The 14,912-nt window shown below is 58.9% G+C and overlaps 7 non-coding genes and 1 pseudogene across 7 annotated transcripts; all 8 read right to left on the bottom strand.

Moving 5' to 3' along the window:
- Positions 1–1,131: 1,131 nt before the first annotated feature.
- On the bottom strand, positions 1,132–1,250 carry LOC146676186 (5S ribosomal RNA). Its single transcript, XR_014910890.1, has one exon. It is a non-coding gene; the product is annotated as a 5S ribosomal RNA (ribosomal RNA).
- Positions 1,251–2,872: 1,622 nt separating this feature from the next.
- LOC146676185 (5S ribosomal RNA) lies at positions 2,873–2,991 on the bottom strand. Its single transcript, XR_014910761.1, has one exon. It is a non-coding gene; the product is annotated as a 5S ribosomal RNA (ribosomal RNA).
- Positions 2,992–4,688: 1,697 nt separating this feature from the next.
- Positions 4,689–4,807, bottom strand: LOC146676184 (5S ribosomal RNA). The gene has a single exon (XR_014911144.1). It is a non-coding gene; the product is annotated as a 5S ribosomal RNA (ribosomal RNA).
- A 2,214-nt stretch (positions 4,808–7,021) lies between these two features.
- On the bottom strand, positions 7,022–7,140 carry LOC146676183 (5S ribosomal RNA). The gene has a single exon (XR_014910802.1). It is a non-coding gene; the product is annotated as a 5S ribosomal RNA (ribosomal RNA).
- Positions 7,141–8,362: 1,222 nt separating this feature from the next.
- On the bottom strand, positions 8,363–8,481 carry LOC146676182 (5S ribosomal RNA). The gene has a single exon (XR_014910756.1). It is a non-coding gene; the product is annotated as a 5S ribosomal RNA (ribosomal RNA).
- A 1,219-nt stretch (positions 8,482–9,700) lies between these two features.
- On the bottom strand, positions 9,701–9,819 carry LOC146676181 (5S ribosomal RNA; annotated as a pseudogene).
- A 2,724-nt stretch (positions 9,820–12,543) lies between these two features.
- Positions 12,544–12,662, bottom strand: LOC146676180 (5S ribosomal RNA). Its single transcript, XR_014911143.1, has one exon. It is a non-coding gene; the product is annotated as a 5S ribosomal RNA (ribosomal RNA).
- Positions 12,663–13,885: 1,223 nt separating this feature from the next.
- Positions 13,886–14,004, bottom strand: LOC146676179 (5S ribosomal RNA). Its single transcript, XR_014910889.1, has one exon. It is a non-coding gene; the product is annotated as a 5S ribosomal RNA (ribosomal RNA).
- Positions 14,005–14,912: the final 908 nt, after the last annotated feature.

Here is a 14,912-nt window from a genome sequence, read left to right as displayed (position 1 = left end):
CATGTTTGCATAATACCCTAACCCAAAGGCTCAGTTTGGCATTTATCCAACAGCACAGGCCCTGGATTGTTGAAGATGGCCTCAGGGACCAGCACAGGGCCTGGTGTGTTGTACATGGCCACAGCAAGCAGCACAGGGCCTGGTTTGGTGAAGATGGCCTCGGCCAGAAGCGCAGGGCCTGGTGTGATGTGAGTGGCCTGAGCAAGAGCAACAGGCCTTGGTGTGGTGTAAGTGGCCTCAGCCAGCAGCCACAGGCCCTGGTGTGGTGTAAGTCGCCTCAGCTAGAAGACACAGGCACTGGTGTGGTGTAAGTGGCCTCAGCCAGCAGCAAAAGGGCCCTGGTGTGGTGTAAGTCGCCTCAGCCAGAAGCCACAGGCCCTGGTGTGGTGTAGGTGGCCTCAGCCAGCAGCCACACGCCCTGGTGTGGTGTAAGTGGCCTCAGCCAGCAGCCACAGGCCCTGGTGTGGTGTAAGTGGCCTCAGCCAGCAGCCACAGGCCCTGGTGTGGTGTAAGTCGCCTCAGCCAGAAGCCACAGGCACTGGTGTGGTGTAAGTGGCCTCAGCCAGCAGCAAAAGGGCCCTGGTGTGGTGTAAGTCGCCTCAGCCAGCAGCCACAGGCCCTGGTGTGGTGTAGGTGGCCTCAGCCAGCAGCCACAGGCCCTGGTGTGGTGTAAGTGGCCTCAGCCAGTGCCACAGGCCCTGGTGTGGTGTAAGTGGCCTGAGCAAGAGCCACAGGCCCTGGTGTGGTGTAAGTGGCCTCAGCCAGTGCCACAGGCCCTGGTGTGGTGTAATTGGCCTCAGCCAGCAGCCACAGGCCCTGGTGTGGTGTAGGTGGCCTCAGCCAGCAGCCACAGGCCCTGGTGTGGTGTAAGTGGCCTCAGCCAGCAGCCACAGGCCCTGGTGTGGTGTAAGTGGCCTCAGCCAGAGCCACAGGCCCTGATGTGGTGTAAGTGGCCCCAGCCGGTCACTCAGGCCCTTGTGTGGTGTAGGTTGCATCAGCTAGCAGCACAAGACATTGGAAAAGAGCCAAAAGCAGTGTCGTTAATGTGCCCTCATTAATGGGCAGCTGCTTTTGGTCTTTTAATACACCCCTTCTCTGGATCAAAAGCGGTTCAATGACATGAAAATGAAAGGCTTACAGCACCAGGTATTCCCAGGTAGTCTCCCATCCAAGTACTAACCAAGCCCAGCCCTGCTTAGCTTCCGAGATCAGACGAGGTCGGGCGTGCTCAGGGTGGTATGGCCGTAAGCTGCTGGCTCCAGCACAATGTCTCAATTTATGGATTCAAGTGATTAGGTGGCAAGTACCTGAAGTTACGAAGACAATCCTATAACCATACCTGCATGTTTGCATAATACCCTAACCCAAAGGCTCAGTTTGGCATTTATCCAACAGCACAGGCCCTGGATTGTTGAAGATGGCCTCAGGAACCAGCACAGGGCCTGGTGTGTTGTACATGGCCACAGCAAGCAGCACAGGGCCTGGTTTGGTGAAGATGGCCTCGGCCAGAAGCGCAGGGCCTGGTGTGATGTGAGTGGCCTGAGCAAGAGCAACAGGCCTTGGTGTGGTGTAAGTGGCCTCAGCCAGCAGCCACAGGCCCTGGTGTGGTGTAAGTCGCCTCAGCCAGAAGCCACAGGCACTGGTGTGGTGTAAGTGGCCTCAGCCAGCAGCAAAAGGGCCCTGGTGTGGTGTAAGTGGCCTCAGCCAGCAGCCACAGGCCCTGGTGTGGTGTAGGTGGCCTCAGCCAGCAGCCACAGGCCCTGGTGTGGTGTAAGTGGCCTCAGCCAGCAGCCACAGGCCCTGGTGTGGTGTAAGTGGCCTCAGCCAGCAGCCACAGGCCCTGGTGTGGTGTAAGTGGCCTCAGCCAGTGCCACAGGCCCTGGTGTGGTGTAAGTGGCCTGAGCAAGAGCCACAGACCCTGGTGTGGTGTAATTGGCCTCAGCCAGCAGCCACAGGCCCTGGTGTGGTGTAAGTGGCCTCAGCCAGCAGCCACAGGCCCTGGTGTGGTGTAAGTCGCCTCAGCCAGAAGCCACAGGCACTGGTGTGGTGTAAGTGGCCTCAGCCAGCAGCAAAAGGGCCCTGGTGTGGTGTAAGTCGCCTCAGCCAGCAGCCACAGGCCCTGGTGTGGTGTAGGTGGCCTCAGCCAGCAGCCACACGCCCTGGTGTGGTGTAAGTGGCCTCAGCCAGCAGCCACAGGCCCTGGTGTGGTGTAAGTGGCCTCAGCCAGCAGCCACAGGCCCTGGTGTGGTGTAAGTCGCCTCAGCCAGAAGCCACAGGCACTGGTGTGGTGTAAGTGGCCTCAGCCAGCAGCAAAAGGGCCCTGGTGTGGTGTAAGTCGCCTCAGCCAGCAGCCACAGGCCCTGGTGTGGTGTAGGTGGCCTCAGCCAGCAGCCACAGGCCCTGGTGTGGTGTAAGTGGCCTCAGCCAGTGCCACAGGCCCTGGTGTGGTGTAAGTGGCCTGAGCAAGAGCCACAGGCCCTGGTGTGGTGTAAGTGGCCTCAGCCAGTGCCACAGGCCCTGGTGTGGTGTAATTGGCCTCAGCCAGCAGCCACAGGCCCTGGTGTGGTGTAGGTGGCCTCAGCCAGCAGCCACAGGCCCTGGTGTGGTGTAAGTGGCCTCAGCCAGCAGCCACAGGCCCTGGTGTGGTGTAAGTGGCCTCAGCCAGAGCCACAGGCCCTGATGTGGTGTAAGTGGCCCCAGCCGGTCACTCAGGCCCTTGTGTGGTGTAGGTTGCATCAGCTAGCAGCACAAGACATTGGAAAAGAGCCAAAAGCAGTGTCGTTAATGTGCCCTCATTAATGGGCAGCTGCTTTTGGTCTTTTAATACACCCCTTCTCTGGATCAAAAGCGGTTCAATGACATGAAAATGAAAGGCTTACAGCACCAGGTATTCCCAGGTAGTCTCCCATCCAAGTACTAACCAAGCCCAGCCCTGCTTAGCTTCCGAGATCAGACGAGGTCAGGCGTGCTCAGGGTGGTATGGCCGTAAGCTGCTGGCTCCAGCACAATGTCTCAATTTATGGATTCAAGTGATTAGGTGGCAAGTACCTGAAGTTACGAAGACAATCCTATAACCATACCTGCATGTTTGCATAATACCCTAACCCAAAGGCTCAGTTTGGCATTTATCCAACAGCACAGGGCCTGGATTGTTGAAGATGGCCTCAGGAACCAGCACAGGGCCTGGTGTGTTGTACATGGCCACAGCAAGCAGCACAGGGCCTGGTTTGGTGAAGATGGCCTCGGCCAGAAGCGCAGGGCCTGGTGTGATGTGAGTGGCCTGAGCAAGAGCAACAGGCCTTGGTGTGGTGTAAGTGGCCTCAGCCAGCAGCCACAGGCCCTGGTGTGGTGTAAGTCGCCTCAGCCAGAAGCCACAGGCACTGGTGTGGTGTAAGTGGCCTCAGCCAGCAGCAAAAGGGCCCTGGTGTGGTGTAAGTGGCCTCAGCCAGCAGCCACAGGCCCTGGTGTGGTGTAAGTGGCCTCAGCCAGCAGCCACAGGCCCTGGTGTGGTGTAGGTGGCCTCAGCCAGCAGCCACAGGCCCTGGTGTGGTGTAAGTGGCCTCAGCCAGCAGCCACAGGCCCTGGTGTGGTGTAAGTGGCCTCAGCCAGTGCCACAGGCCCTGGTGTGGTGTAAGTGGCCTGAGCAAGAGCCACAGACCCTGGTGTGGTGTAATTGGCCTCAGCCAGCAGCCACAGGCCCTGGTGTGGTGTAAGTCGCCTCAGCCAGAAGCCACAGGCACTGGTGTGGTGTAAGTGGCCTCAGCCAGCAGCAAAAGGGCCCTGGTGTGGTTTAAGTCGCCTCAGCCAGCAGCCACAGGCCCTGGTGTGGTGTAGGTGGCCTCAGCCAGCAGCCACAGGCCCTGGTGTGGTGTAAGTGGCCACAGCAAGCAGCACAGGGCCTGGTTTGGTGAAGATGGCCTCGGCCAGAAGCGCAGGGCCTGGTGTGATGTGAGTGGCCTGAGCAAGAGCCACAGGCCTTGGTGTGGTGTAAGTGGCCTCAGCCAGCAGCCACAGGCCCTGGTGTGGTGTAAGTCGCCTCAGCCAGAAGCCACAGGCACTGGTGTGGTGTAAGTGGCCTCAGCCAGCAGCAAAAGGGCCCTGGTGTGGTGTAAGTGGCCTCAGCCAGCAGCCACAGGCCCTGGTGTGGTGTAGGTGGCCTCAGCCAGCAGCCACAGGCCCTGGTGTGGTGTAAGTGGCCTCAGCCAGCAGCCACAGGCCCTGGTGTGGTGTAAGTGGCCTCAGCCAGTGCCACAGGCCCTGGTGTGGTGTAAGTGGCCTGAGCAAGTGCCACAGGCCCTGGTGTGGTGTAAGTGGCCTGAGCAAGAGCCACAGACCCTGGTGTGGTGTAATTGGCCTCAATAGCAACTAATGCCCTGGTGTGGTGTAGGTGGCCTCAGCCAGCAGCCACAGGCCCTGGTGTGGTGTAAGTGGCCTCAGCCAGCAGCCACAGGCCCTGGTGTGGTGTAAGTGGCCTCAGCCAGAGCCACAGGCCCTGATGTGGTGTAAGTGGCCCCAGCCGGTCACTCAGGCCCTTGTGTGGTGTAGGTTGCATCAGCTAGCAGCACAAGACATTGGAAAAGAGCCAAAAGCAGTGTCGTTAATGTGCCCTCATTAATGGGCAGCTGCTTTTGGTCTTTTAATACACCCCTTCTCTGGATCAAAAGCGGTTCAATGACATGAAAATGAAAGGCTTACAGCACCAGGTATTCCCAGGCAGTCTCCCATCCAAGTACTAACCAAGCCCAGCCCTGCTTAGCTTCCGAGATCAGACGAGGTCGGGCGTGCTCAGGGTGGTATGGCCGTAAGCTGCTGGCTCCAGCACAATGTCTCAATTTATGGATTCAAGTGATTAGGTGGCAAGTACCTGAAGTTACGAAGACAATCCTATAACCATACCTGCATGTTTGCATAATACCCTAACCCAAAGGCTCAGTTTGGCATTTATCCAACAGCACAGGCCCTGGATTGTTGAAGATGGCCTCAGGGACCAGCACAGGGCCTGGTGTGTTGTACATGGCCACAGCAAGCAGCACAGGGCCTGGTTTGGTGAAGATGGCCTCGGCCAGAAGCGCAGGGCCTGGTGTGATGTGAGTGGCCTGAGCAAGAGCAACAGGCCTTGGTGTGGTGTAAGTGGCCTCAGCCAGCAGCCACAGGCCCTGGTGTGGTGTAAGTCGCCTCAGCCAGAAGCCACAGGCACTGGTGTGGTGTAAGTGGCCTCAGCCAGCAGCAAAAGGGCCCTGGTGTGGTGTAAGTGGCCTCAGCCAGCAGCCACAGGCCCTGGTGTGGTGTAGGTGGCCTCAGCCAGCAGCCACAGGCCCTGGTGTGGTGTAAGTGGCCTCAGCCAGTGCCACAGGCCCTGGTGTGGTGTAAGTGGCCTGAGCAAGAGCCACAGACCCTGGTGTGGTGTAATTGGCCTCAGCCAGCAGCCACAGGCCCTGGTGTGGTGTAAGTCGCCTCAGCCAGAAGCCACAGGCACTGGTGTGGTGTAAGTGGCCTCAGCCAGCAGCAAAAGGGCCCTGGTGTGGTTTAAGTCGCCTCAGCCAGCAGCCACAGGCCCTGGTGTGGTGTAGGTGGCCTGAGCCAGCAGCCACAGGCCCTGGTGTGGTGTAAGTGGCCACAGCAAGCAGCACAGGGCCTGGTTTGGTGAAGATGGCCTCGGCCAGAAGCGCAGGGCCTGGTGTGATGTGAGTGGCCTGAGCAAGAGCCACAGGCCTTGGTGTGGTGTAAGTGGCCTCAGCCAGCAGCCACAGGCCCTGGTGTGGTGTAAGTCGCCTCAGCCAGAAGCCACAGGCACTGGTGTGGTGTAAGTGGCCTCAGCCAGCAGCAAAAGGGCCCTGGTGTGGTGTAAGTGGCCTCAGCCAGCAGCCACAGGCCCTGGTGTGGTGTAGGTGGCCTCTGCCAGCAGCCACAGGCCCTGGTGTGGTGTAAGTGGCCTCAGCCAGCAGCCACAGGCCCTGGTGTGGTGTAAGTGGCCTCAGCCAGTGCCACAGGCCCTGGTGTGGTGTAAGTGGCCTGAGCAAGAGCCACAGGCCCTGGTGTGGTGTAAGTGGCCTGAGCAAGAGCCACAGACCCTGGTGTGGTGTAATTGGCCTCAATAGCAACTAATGCCCTGGTGTGGTGTAGGTGGCCTCAGCCAGCAGCCACAGGCCCTGGTGTGGTGTAAGTCGCCTCAGCCAGAAGCCACAGGCACTGGTGTGGTGTAAGTGGCCTCAGCCAGCAGCAAAAGGGCCCTGGTGTGGTGTAAGTGGCCTCAGCCAGCAGCCACAGGCCCTGGTGTGGTGTAGGTGGCCTCAGCCAGCAGCCACAGGCCCTGGTGTGGTGTAAGTGGCCTCAGCCAGCAGCCACAGGCCCTGGTGTGGTGTAAGTGGCCTCAGCCAGTGCCACAGGCCCTGGTGTGGTGTAAGTGGCCTGAGCAAGTGCCACAGGCCCTGGTGTGGTGTAAGTGGCCTGAGCAAGAGCCACAGACCCTGGTGTGGTGTAATTGGCCTCAGCCAGCAGCCACAGGCCCTGGTGTGGTGTAAGTCGCCTCAGCTAGAAGACACAGGCACTGGTGTGGTGTAAGTGGCCTCAGCCAGCAGCAAAAGGGCCCTGGTGTGGTGTAAGTGGCCTCAGCCAGTGCCACAGGCCCTGGTGTGGTGTAGGTGGCCTCAGCCAGCAGCCACAGGCCCTGGTGTGGTGTAAGTGGCCTCAATAGCAACTAAGGCCCTGGTGTGGTGTAAGTGGCTTCAGCCAGCAGCCACAGGCTCTGTTGTGGTGTAACTGGCCTCAGCCAGCAGCAAAAGGGCCCTGGTGTGGTGTAAGTGGCCTCAGCCAGAGCCACAGGCCCTGATGTGGTGTAAGTGGCCCCAGCCGGTCACTCAGGCCCTGGTGTGGTGTAGGTGGCATCAGCTAGCAGCACAAGACATTGGAAAAGAGCCAAAAGCAGTGTCGTTAATGTGCCCTCATTAATGGGCAGCTGCTTTTGGTCTTTTAATACACCCCTTCTCTGGATCAAAAGCGGTTCAATGACATGAAAATGAAAGGCTTACAGCACCAGGTATTCCCAGGTAATCTCCCATCCAAGTACTAACCAAGCCCAGCCCTGCTTAGCTTCCGAGATCAGACGAGGTCGGGCGTGCTCAGGGTGGTATGGCCGTAAGCTGCTGGCTCCAGCACAATGTCTCAATTTATGGATTCAAGTGATTAGGTGGCAAGTACCTGAAGTTACGAAGACAATCCTATAACCATACCTGCATGTTTGCATAATACCCTAACCCAAAGGCTCAGTTTGGCATTTATCCAACAGCACAGGCCCTGGATTGTTGAAGATGGCCTCAGGAACCAGCACAGGGCCTGGTGTGTTGTACATGGCCACAGCAAGCAGCACAGGGCCTGGTTTGGTGAAGATGGCCTCGGCCAGAAGCGCAGGGCCTGGTGTGATGTGAGTGGCCTGAGCAAGAGCAACAGGCCTTGGTGTGGTGTAAGTGGCCTCAGCCAGCAGCCACAGGCCCTGGTGTGGTGTAAGTCGCCTCAGCCAGAAGCCACAGGCACTGGTGTGGTGTAAGTGGCCTCAGCCAGCAGCAAAAGGGCCCTGGTGTGGTGTAAGTGGCCTCAGCCAGCAGCCACAGGCCCTGGTGTGGTGTAGGTGGCCTCAGCCAGCAGCCACAGGCCCTGGTGTGGTGTAAGTGGCCTCAGCCAGCAGCCACAGGCCCTGGTGTGGTGTAAGTGGCCTCAGCCAGCAGCCACAGGCCCTGGTGTGGTGTAAGTGGCCTCAGCCAGTGCCACAGGCCCTGGTGTGGTGTAAGTGGCCTGAGCAAGAGCCACAGACCCTGGTGTGGTGTAATTGGCCTCAGCCAGCAGCCACAGGCCCTGGTGTGGTGTAAGTCACCTCAGCTAGAAGACACAGGCACTGGTGTGGTGTAAGTGGCCTCAGCCAGCAGCAAAAGGGCCCTGGTGTGGTGTAAGTCGCCTCAGCCAGCAGCCACAGGCCCTGGTGTGGTGTAGGTGGCCTCAGCCAGCAGCCACAGGCCCTGGTGTGGTGTAAGTGGCCTCAATAGCAACTAAGGCCCTGGTGTGGTGTAAGTGGCTTCAGCCAGCAGCCACAGGCTCTGTTGTGGTGTAACTGGCCTCAGCCAGCAGCCACAGGCCCTGGTGTGGTGTAAGTGGCCTCAGCCAGAGCCACAGGCCCTGATGTGGTGTAAGTGGCCCCAGCCGGTCACTCAGGCCCTTGTGTGGTGTAGGTTGCATCAGCTAGCAGCACAAGACATTGGAAAAGAGCCAAAAGCAGTGTCGTTAATGTGCCCTCATTAATGGGCAGCTGCTTTTGGTCTTTTAATACACCCCTTCTCTGGATCAAAAGCAGTTCAATGACATGAAAATGAAAGGCTTACAGCGCCAGGTATTCCCAGGCAGTCTCCCATCCAAGTACTAACCAAGCCCAGCCCTGCTTAGCTTCCGAGATCAGACGAGGTCGGGCGTGCTCAGGGTGGTATGGCCGTAAGCTGCTGGCTCCAGCACAATGTCTCAATTCATGGATTCAAGTGATTAGGTGGCAAGTACCTGAAGTTACGAAGACAATCCTATAACCATACCTGCATGTTTGCATAATACCCTAACCCAAAGGCTCAGTTTGGGATTTATCCAACAGCACAGGCCCTGGATTGTTGAAGATGGCCTCAGGAACCAGCACAGGGCCTGGTGTGTTGTACATGGCCACAGCAAGCAGCACAGGGCCTGGTTTGGTGAAGATGGCCTCGGCCAGAAGCGCAGGGCCTGGTGTGATGTGAGTGGCCTGAGCAAGAGCAACAGGCCTTGGTGTGGTGTAAGTGGCCTCAGCCAGCAGCCACAGGCCCTGGTGTGGTGTAAGTCGCCTCAGCCAGAAGCCACAGGCACTGGTGTGGTGTAAGTGGCCTCAGCCAGCAGCAAAAGGGCCCTGGTGTGGTGTAGGTGGCCTCAGCCAGCAGCCACAGGCCCTGGTGTGGTGTAGGTGGCCTCAGCCAGCAGCCACAGGCCCTGGTGTGGTGTAAGTGGCCTCAGCCAGTGCCACAGGCCCTGGTGTGGTGTAAGTGGCCTGAGCAAGAGCCACAGGCCCTGGTGTGGTGTAAGTGGCCTGAGCAAGAGCCACAGACCCTGGTGTGGTGTAATTGGCCTCAATAGCAACTAATGCCCTGGTGTGGTGTAGGTGGCCTCAGCCAGCAGCCACAGGCCCTGGTGTGGTGTAAGTGGCCTCAGCCAGCAGCCACAGGCCCTGGTGTGGTGTAAGTCGCCTCAGCTAGAAGACACAGGCACTGTTGTGTTGTAAGTGGCCTCAGCCAGCAGCAAAAGGGCCCTGGTGTGGTGTAAGTCGCCTCAGCCAGCAGCCACAGGCCCTGGTGTGGTGTAGGTGGCCTCAGCCAGCAGCCACAGGCCCTGGTGTGGTGTAAGTGGCCTCAATAGCAACTAAGGCCCTGGTGTGGTGTAAGTGGCTTCAGCCAGCAGCCACAGGCTCTGTTGTGGTGTAACTGGCCTCAGCCAGAGCCACAGGCCCTGATGTGGTGTAAGTGGCCCCAGCCGGTCACTCAGGCCCTGGTGTGGTGTAGGTGGCATCAGCTAGCAGCACAAGACATTGGAAAAGAGCCAAAAGCAGTGTCGTTAATGTGCCCTCATTAATGGGCAGCTGCTTTTGGTCTTTTAATACACCCCTTCTCTGGATCAAAAGCGGTTCAATGACATGAAAATGAAAGGCTTACAGTACCAGGTATTCCCAGGCAGTCTCCCATCCAAGTACTAACCAAGCACAGCCCTGCTTAGCTTCCGAGATCAGACGAGGTCGGGCGTGCTCAGGGTGGTATGGCCGTAAGCTGCTGGCTCCAGCACAATGTCTCAATTTATGGATTCAAGTGATTAGGTGGCAAGTACCTGAAGTTACGAAGACAATCCTATAACCATACCTGCATGTTTGCATAATACCCTAACCCAAAGGCTCAGTTTGGCATTTATCCAACAGCACAGGCCCTGGATTGTTGAAGATGGCCTCAGGAACCAGCACAGGGCCTGGTGTGTTGTACATGGCCACAGCAAGCAGCACAGGGCCTGGTTTGGTGAAGATGGCCTCGGCCAGAAGCGCAGGGCCTGGTGTGATGTGAGTGGCCTGAGCAAGAGCAACAGGCCTTGGTGTGGTGTAAGTGGCCTCAGCCAGCAGCCACAGTCCCTGGTGTGGTGTAAGTCGCCTCAGCCAGAAGCCACAGGCACTGGTGTGGTGTAAGTGGCCTCAGCCAGCAGCAAAAGGGCCCTGGTGTGGTGTAAGTGGCCTCAGCCAGCAGCCACAGGCCCTGGTGTGGTGTAGGTGGCCTCAGCCAGCAGCCACAGGCCCTGGTGTGGTGTAAGTGGCCTCAGCCAGCAGCCACAGGCCCTGGTGTGGTGTAAGTGGCCTCAGCCAGCAGCCACAGGCCCTGGTGTGGTGTAAGTGGCCTCAGCCAGTGCCACAGGCCCTGGTGTGGTGTAAGTGGCCTGAGCAAGAGCCACAGGCCCTGGTGTGGTGTAAGTGGCCTGAGCAAGAGCCACAGACCCTGGTGTGGTGTAATTGGCCTCAATAGCAACTAATGCCCTGGTGTGGTGTAGGTGGCCTCAGCCAGCAGCCACAGGCCCTGGTGTGGTGTAAGTGGCCTCAGCCAGCAGCCACAGGCCCTGGTGTGGTGTAAGTGGCCTCAGCCAGTGCCACAGGCCCTGGTGTGGTGTAGGTGGCCTCAGCCAGCAGCCACAGGCCCTGGTGTGGTGTAAGTGGCCTCAGCCAGCAGCCACAGGCCCTGGTGTGGTGTAAGTGGCCTCAGCCAGCAGCCACAGGCCCTGGTGTGGTGTAAGTGGCCTCAGCCAGTGCCACAGGCCCTGGTGTGGTGTAAGTGGCCTGAGCAAGAGCCACAGACCCTGGTGTGGTGTTATTGGCCTCAGCCAGCAGCCACAGGCCCTGGTGTGGTGTAAGTCGCCTCAGCCAGAAGCCACAGGCACTGGTGTGGTGTAAGTCGCCTCAGCCAGCAGCAAAAGGGCCCTGGTGTGGTTTAAGTCGCCTCAGCCAGCAGCCACAGGCCCTGGTGTGGTGTAGGTGGCCTCAGCCAGCAGCCACAGGCCCTGGTGTGGTGTAAGTGGCCACAGCAAGCAGCACAGGGCCTGGATTGGTGAAGATGGCCTCGGCCAGAAGCGCAGGGCCTGGTGTGATGTGAGTGGCCTGAGCAAGAGCCACAGGCCTTGGTGTGGTGTAAGTGGCCTCAGCCAGCAGCCACAGGCCCTGGTGTGGTGTAAGTCGCCTCAGCCAGAAGCCACAGGCACTGGTGTGGTGTAAGTGGCCTCAGCCAGCAGCAAAAGGGCCCTGGTGTGGTGTAAGTGGCCTCAGCCAGCAGCCACAGGCCCTGGTGTGGTGTAGGTGGCCTCAGCCAGCAGCCACAGGCCCTGGTGTGGTGTAAGTGGCCTCAGCCAGCAGCCACAGGCCCTGGTGTGGTGTAAGTGGCCTCAGCCAGTGCCGCAGGCCCTGGTGTGGTGTAAGTGGCCTGAGCAAGAGCCACAGGCCCTGGTGTGGTGTAAGTGGCCTCAGCCAGCAGCCACAGGCCCTGGTGTGGTGTAAGTGGCCTCAGCCAGCAGCCACAGGCCCTGGTGTGGTGTAAGTGGCCTCAGCCAGTGCCACAGGCCCTGGTGTGGTGTAAGTGGCCTGAGCAAGAGCCACAGACCCTGGTGTGGTGTAATTGGCCTCAGCCAGCAGCCACAGGCCCTGGTGTGGTGTAAGTCGCCTCAGCTAGAAGACACAGGCACTGGTGTGGTGTAAGTGGCCTCAGCCAGCAGCAAAAGGGCCCTGGTGTGGTGTAGGTGGCCTCAGCCAGCAGCCACAGGCCCTGGTGTGGTGTAGGTGGCCTCAGCCAGCAGCCACAGGCCCTGGTGTGGTGTAAGTGGCCTCAATAGCAACTAAGGCCCTGGTGTGGTGTAAGTGGCTTCAGCCAGTGCCACAGGCCCTGGTGTGGTGTAAGTGGCCTGAGCAAGAGCCACAGACCCTGGTGTGGTGTAAGTGGCCTCAGCCAGCAGCCACAGGCCCTGGTGTGGTGTAGGTGGCCTCAGCCAGCAGCCACAGGCCCTGGTGTGGTGTAAGTGGCCTCAGCCAGTGCCACAGGCCCTGGTGTGGTGTAAGTGGCCTGAGCAAGAGCCACAGGCCCTGGTGTGGTGTAAGTGGCCTGAGCAAGAGCCACAGACCCTGGTGTGGTGTAATTGGCCTCAATAGCAACTAATTCCCTGGTGTGGTGTAGGTGGCCTCAGCCAGCAGCCACAGGCCCTGGTGTGGTGTAAGTGGCCTCAGCCAGCAGCCACAGGCCCTGGTGTGGTGTAAGTGGCCTCAGCCAGAGCCACAGGCCCTGATGTGGTGTAAGTGGCCCCAGCCGGTCACTCAGGCCCTTGTGTGGTGTAGGTTGCATCAGCTAGCAGCACAAGACATTGGAAAAGAGCCAAAAGCAGTGTCGTTAATGTGCCCTCATTAATGGGCAGCTGCTTTTGGTCTTTTAATACACCCCTTCTCTGGATCAAAAGCGGTTCAATGACATGAAAATGAAAGGCTTACAGCACCAGGTATTCCCAGGCAGTCTCCCATCCAAGTACTAACCAAGCCCAGCCCTGCTTAGCTTCCGAGATCAGACGAGGTCGGGCGTGCTCAGGGTGGTATGGCCGTAAGCTGCTGGCGACAGCACAATGTCTCAATTTATGGATTCAAGTGATTAGGTGGCAAGTACCTGAAGTTACGAAGACAATCCTATAACCATACCTGCATGTTTGCATAATACCCTAACCCAAAGGCTCAGTTTGGCATTTATCCAACAGCACAGGCCCTGGATTGTTGAAGATGGCCTCAGGGACCAGCACAGGGCCTGGTGTGTTGTACATGGCCACAGCAAGCAGCACAGGGCCTGGTTTGGTGAAGATGGCCTCGGCCAGAAGCGCAGGGCCTGGTGTGATGTGAGTGGCCTGAGCAAGAGCAACAGGCCTTGGTGTGGTGTAAGTGGCCTCAGCCAGCAGCCACAGGCCCTGGTGTGGTGTAAGTCGCCTCAGCTAGAAGACACAGGCACTGGTGTGGTGTAAGTGGCCTCAGCCAGCAGCAAAAGGGCCCTGGTGTGGTGTAAGTCGCCTCAGCCAGAAGCCACAGGCCCTGGTGTGGTGTAGGTGGCCTCAGCCAGCAGCCACACGCCCTGGTGTGGTGTAAGTGGCCTCAGCCAGCAGCCACAGGCCCTGGTGTGGTGTAAGTGGCCTCAGCCAGCAGCCACAGGCCCTGGTGTGGTGTAAGTCGCCTCAGCCAGAAGCCACAGGCACTGGTGTGGTGTAAGTGGCCTCAGCCAGCAGCAAAAGGGCCCTGGTGTGGTGTAAGTCGCCTCAGCCAGCAGCCACAGGCCCTGGTGTGGTGTAGGTGGCCTCAGCCAGCAGCCACAGGCCCTGGTGTGGTGTAAGTGGCCTCAGCCAGTGCCACAGGCCCTGGTGTGGTGTAAGTGGCCTGAGCAAGAGCCACAGGCCCTGGTGTGGTGTAAGTGGCCTCAGCCAGTGCCACAGGCCCTGGTGTGGTGTAATTGGCCTCAGCCAGCAGCCACAGGCCCTGGTGTGGTGTAGGTGGCCTCAGCCAGCAGCCACAGGCCCTGGTGTGGTGTAAGTGGCCTCAGCCAGCAGCCACAGGCCCTGGTGTGGTGTAAGTGGCCTCAGCCAGAGCCACAGGCCCTGATGTGGTGTAAGTGGCCCCAGCCGGTCACTCAGGCCCTTGTGTGGTGTAGGTTGCATCAGCTAGCAGCACAAGACATTGGAAAAGAGCCAAAAGCAGTGTCGTTAATGTGCCCTCATTAATGGGCAGCTGCTTTTGGTCTTTTAATACACCCCTTCTCTGGATCAAAAGCGGTTCAATGACATGAAAATGAAAGGCTTACAGCACCAGGTATTCCCAGGTAGTCTCCCATCCAAGTACTAACCAAGCCCAGCCCTGCTTAGCTTCCGAGATCAGACGAGGTCGGGCGTGCTCAGGGTGGTATGGCCGTAAGCTGCTGGCTCCAGCACAATGTCTCAATTTATGGATTCAAGTGATTAGGTGGCAAGTACCTGAAGTTACGAAGACAATCCTATAACCATACCTGCATGTTTGCATAATACCCTAACCCAAAGGCTCAGTTTGGCATTTATCCAACAGCACAGGCCCTGGATTGTTGAAGATGGCCTCAGGAACCAGCACAGGGCCTGGTGTGTTGTACATGGCCACAGCAAGCAGCACAGGGCCTGGTTTGGTGAAGATGGCCTCGGCCAGAAGCGCAGGGCCTGGTGTGATGTGAGTGGCCTGAGCAAGAGCAACAGGCCTTGGTGTGGTGTAAGTGGCCTCAGCCAGCAGCCACAGGCCCTGGTGTGGTGTAAGTCGCCTCAGCCAGAAGCCACAGGCACTGGTGTGGTGTAAGTGGCCTCAGCCAGCAGCAAAAGGGCCCTGGTGTGGTGTAAGTGGCCTCAGCCAGCAGCCACAGGCCCTGGTGTGGTGTAGGTGGCCTCAGCCAGCAGCCACAGGCCCTGGTGTGGTGTAAGTGGCCTCAGCCAGCAGCCACAGGCCCTGGTGTGGTGTAAGTGGCCTCAGCCAGCAGCCACAGGCCCTGGTGTGGTGTAAGTGGCCTCAGCCAGTGCCACAGGCCCTGGTGTGGTGTAAGTGGCCTGAGCAAGAGCCACAGACCCTGGTGTGGTGTAATTGGCCTCAGCCAGCAGCCACAGGCCCTGGTGTGGTGTAAGTGGCCTCAGCCAGCAGCCACAGGCCCTGGTGTGGTGTAAGTCGCCTCAGCCAGAAGCCACAGGCACTGGTGTGGTGTAAGTGGCCTCAGCCAGCAGCAAAAGGGCCCTGGTGTGGTGTAAGTCGCCTCAGCCAGCAGCCACAGGCCCTGGTGTGGTGTAGGTGGCCTCAGCCAGCAGCCACACGC

Source organism: Rhamphochromis longiceps, linkage group LG3, assembly GCF_057381845.1.
Source record: "Rhamphochromis longiceps isolate RC_006_pf linkage group LG3, R_longiceps_female_GT1.1, whole genome shotgun sequence".
Taxonomy (NCBI): Eukaryota; Metazoa; Chordata; class Actinopteri; order Cichliformes; family Cichlidae; genus Rhamphochromis; species Rhamphochromis longiceps.
The sequence above is the reverse complement of the archived record's forward strand: the minus strand, read 5'-3'. Positions and strand labels throughout refer to the sequence as shown.